The sequence below is a fragment of the Nannospalax galili genome, unplaced genomic scaffold (assembly GCF_000622305.1).
Source record: "Nannospalax galili isolate Female #2095 unplaced genomic scaffold, S.galili_v1.0 scaffold2441, whole genome shotgun sequence".
Taxonomy (NCBI): Eukaryota; Metazoa; Chordata; class Mammalia; order Rodentia; family Spalacidae; genus Nannospalax; species Nannospalax galili.
In genome coordinates this window covers 104,129-108,752 of record NW_008344852.1, presented here as the reverse complement: position 1 = coordinate 108,752, position 4,624 = coordinate 104,129, and the positions used below count along the sequence as shown (strand labels likewise).

General features: G+C 40.4%; 1 long non-coding RNA gene across 3 annotated transcripts in view; it reads left to right on the top strand.

Moving 5' to 3' along the window:
- The first annotated feature begins 1,300 nt into the window (after window positions 1-1,300).
- The window catches only part of LOC103740580, a 38,018-nt gene continuing 34,694 nt past the window's right edge, over window positions 1,301-4,624 (top strand). For 2 of the 3 annotated variants that reach the window (XR_001872629.2, XR_607551.3), the window contains exons 1-2: window positions 1,305-1,376; window positions 2,816-2,876. This is a non-coding gene — a long non-coding RNA (uncharacterized LOC103740580). Of the gene's footprint in view, window positions 1,377-2,815; window positions 2,877-4,624 lie in introns of all 3 variants that reach the window. The other variant, XR_003850796.1, reaches the window with a different exon arrangement.

Below are 4,624 nucleotides of genomic sequence, written 5' to 3'. Positions count from 1 at the left end.
GTTTGATTCCAAGGGCACACATGGTGGAAGGAGAGAACTAATTTCTGCAAGTTGTCCTCTGACCAGCGTGCATGCACACGTACATGCACATACACACACACAGACACAAAATGTGATTTTTAAAATCTTATAAGACTAGAGAGATGGTGTGGTTCCAAGAGTGATTGCTGCTCTACCAAGAAACCAGATTCTTCCAGCACCTACATTGGGTCGCTCATAATCACCTGTAACTCCACCTCTAGGGAGTTCAGTGCCCTCTTCTGGCCTCTGTGGGCAGTCACATGCACATACCCACACACAGACACCCATACATTACACATAACTAAACATAAAATATTTTTTTAAATCTTTAAAAATTGGATGGATTTGAAAGTAAAGATATATTGGAAAACAAATGCAAATCTTTCACCTCTATATTTTGATGTTAATAATACTTAATGGTCATTAATAACTGACGATTGATATATGCCACAGCTGACTGCAACAAAGTATCAATGTGTAGCAAAGCCTGGAGGCACAGATTTCTTAGTGACGCAAAAGGCTGAGATAGGAGGATTGAAAGTTCAAGGCCAGCCTGTGTTAGAGTGAATTCAAGTTCAGCCTAAGGAACTCAGTGAGACCCTGTCAAATGAAAAGTACAAACAGTGCCTCGGATGTATTTCAGTGGTAGGGCCCTTGCCCAGCATGTGCTGTATCCTGAGTTCAACCCCCAGTACTGAAAAATAAACACACTAGAGCTGAAAAATCTGACTTTCAGATCTTTTTAGATCTAATATTGCATGATTACAAGTAAATTTCACCCTGCCATTTTCAGTATAATGTCAAGCTAAATTTAAAAAACAAAATCAAAGATTTTTGCAAAAATAATTGAGTAGCAGAATGAACATTGCAATGAGATGTATGCTGTAATAAACTATGGGCACATGCAAAGAGGTTGAGGCAAAGGGAAGTTTTTAATGACAAATGGGAACTAGATTAGATATTTTGAAACAATAATTCTTAGCCATAGTGATTACTAAGAAAGGTGTGAGGTTTCAGAAAGTTAGATTTCAGAAAGCCAAAAGTTACATCATTTTTAGACTTAAATTCTGATTTTGGGGGAGAAAAAAAATGAGATTGAGCACAACTTCAAAAAAAATTATTTGACCTAATTTTAGAATTGATTATTAGTAGTTGTGTTGAAGTGACAAAACACTCCATTTTGTTCTCGCTGACTTTTCCTTTACCCCATCTTTTTGCCCAGCCATTCGCACTGTAGCCAGCCAGCCATGAAGGCCACATCCATAGTTTCATGGGAGTACATTGTTTCTATAATACTGGGAAACTTCCAACTATCCCAGTGGCACATCCAAGTAGAATGTCATCCTCTTTCCCAGGTATTCCTGCATCTTCATAGAGCCCATTGTCTCTGCATTGTCTCTGCAATTCTGAGAAAAATTTTTTTTTCCTAACCAAAACTTTTTGTTAACTGAAAAACTGTTTGCTAAATGACCTGACCCTTGTCTGATGTAACTATGGTGATCTAATGTAACTATAGTTCTTAGCTTTGGCCCTGGCATGATGTAATTATGGTTTTAGGCTTTATAAACCTCACTCTGCCTTCCCTTGGGGTCAAATTCTTTTGGGTGTTAGCCCCCTCTCTGACAATTAATGAAGGATTCCTAATTCAGCCAGCACTATGTGGCATTCTTCTGTGCCTCTTGCTTGGTATTACAATATGACTTAGGCAATGGTGTATGAGTTTTATCAAGCATGGTGACACATATCTGTAATTGTAGTGCATAGGAGGTGGACTCGGGAGGTCAGGAGTGCAAGACCGTCCTCAGCTACATAGCCAGTTCAAAGCTAACCTGGGTTATGTGAGACCTTGCCTCAAGAAAACAAAAAACAAAATTAATCCCAGCACTTGGACTCAGAGGCAGGCAGATCTCTGTGAGATAGAGGCCGGCCTAGTTTACATAGCAAGTTCCAGACCAATCGGGACTGCCTGGAGACCTCTCAAAAATACAACAAAAAGAAAAGAAAATACATGAGCAGACCACAAACTGACTTCTCCTGGAGCAGGACTGCAGCAATTGTCAGAGTTACTGCTATGCAGTTACTGACTTAAAATAAGTAAAGCAAAAAAATTTTGGTTGTTGTAAATCACAGAGATTTTTGACACTGTTATAATGGCATAGTCTCATACTTAAGTAAGCCCACATATTAGTGGCTTAAAGGCTAAGTGTACTGTAGGACAATAATATTTAAGTGTCTATTTAATATGATAATATAATCACCAAACTGCTCAACGATATGGCATGGTGGTTTGAATAAGAACACCCCAGTTGGTGGTGGTGTTTTGGGAGGTCTTAGAAGGTCTGACCATGTTGGAGGAAGCACGTAACTGGGGTTGGGCTTAGAGAGTTCTTAAGCCTTGCCAGATCTCCAGTCACCCCCCTGCATCCTGTGCCTGCTTGAAGATGTGAGTGCTTAGCTTCTGCTCCTACTCCAGCCACCTCTGCCACCATGACTGCCCACCATGATGGACTCTTTCCCCTTTGGAACCATAAGCTAAATAAGGTCTTCCTTTTAAAATTTCCTTTGGTGATGGTGTTTCTATCAGAGCAACAGAAAAGTAACTAATACAGATGGTAAACATCTATTTAAATTTTGTGTTAGAAATGTAGGAGTAGGGCTGGAGAGATGGCTCAGCAGCTAAGAGCACTGGTTCTTGCAGGGGACTCGGGTTCAATTCCCAGCACCCACATTGAGGCTAACAGCCATCCTCAACTCCAGATCCAGGGAATCTAACACCCTTTTCTGACCTCCGCAGACATTGCACGACGTGGGCGAACTTCCATATATGTGACACGGATGCACTTCTGTACATGCAGGTAATACATTCAGAATACACATAAAATAAAAATAATAAAATGTTTTTAAAAGTAGGGGCTAGTCAGGCATGGTGGCGCATACCTTATTCCCAGGACTCAGGAGATAGAGGCAGGATGTTTTCTGTGCAATCAAGACAAGTCTGGTCTACATAGCAAGTTCCAGTCCAGCTGGAGCTACAGGGAGACCCTATCTCAAAACAAAAGTGGTTAAGAGCATTTCTTGCTGAGGACCAGAGTTCAGATTCCACCACCAATGTCAGACTTCTTACAAACTCCTGTAACCTCAGCTTCATAGAGACCCAATGCCTCTGACTTCTGTAGGCACCTACATTCATGTGCACAAACTCATACACAGACACACACATACACACACGATTTAAAATAACATGAAAAGTAATGAAAATGAAAGTAATCTCATGCTGAGTGTAGTGACACACACCTTTTACCCCAGCACAGATCTCTCTGAGATCAGGTGCATCTCTTTTGAGTTTAAGGCCAACCTAGTCTGCCTAGCAAATTCAACCTACCAGGGCTATATAGCAAGCCCCTGTCTCAAGCATGGTGACACATATCTGTAATTGTAGTGCATAGGAGGTGGACTCGGGAGGTCAGGAGTGCAAGACCGTCCTCAGCTACATAGCCAGTTTAAAGCTAACCTGGGTTGTATGAGACCTTGCATCAAGAAAACAAAAAACAAAGAGAACACAATAGTGGAATATACCCAAGGGTCAGTGGTGAGCATCACAAGAAGTAGAACCATAATAGCTATAAAGATAAAGCCAGGCATGGTGTTGTCCACCTATAATTGCAGCACTTGAAAGGCTGAGGCAGGGGGATCAAATGTTCATGGCCAACTTGGCTACATGGGGAGTTCTAGGACAGCTTGAATCACATAGTTAACCCTGCCTTAAGAAGCAAAATAAAAACTAACAGCTATGTATATGATTTTGTAGTAAGTACAAAAGAAAGTATGCCATTAGTTTACATTTTCAACAGGTTTAAAAGAGCTTTTACTCTACATTGCTCAAAGATTTTAAAGTTTGAATAAAAATATTTTGGTATACTTTATCTAAACAGCTCTTCTTCATTAAGATTGTAAGAGGGATTATAAGGTGTGCTGTACAGGTTTACAGGCTGTAAAATGAAAATAAAGTAATAAAACTTCAAAGGAATTCCTGCTATTTATAGGTCGCATGGATGTGAAGACATAATTTGACCATAAGCGCAGTGCATAATCTTGTTTGTGAGATTTTTCTTAGAAAAAGGATTATAGTCCATTGCAGGCAGTTTAGAAATTCTTGGCAAGAGACTTACAGATTGGTGGATAAGCAGTTCCTTTCCCTTTCTATGTCCCCTAATTTTCCTTGCCTTTCTATCCTACCTCAAAATGAGCTTTGCTTTTCCTGGCCTTATGAGAGACAAACCTGTGGTTTGCATTGCACACACAAATGCTTCAGTACCAGGAATTATTCATTAGATGTAAAGATGTGATAAAAAGATAAGCTTGGGGTGAAGAGATGAGAGACAAACCTGTGGTTTGCATTGCACACACAAATGCTTCAGTACCAGGAATTATTCATTAGATGTAAAGATGTGATAAAAAGATAAGCTTGGGGCTGAAGAGATGGCTCAGTGGTTAAGAACACTGACTGTTCTTGCAGAAGACCTGGATTCGAATCTCAGCACCCACATGGCAGCTAACAACTGTCTGTAACTCCAGTTCCAGGGGATCCGACAGCCTCTTCTTT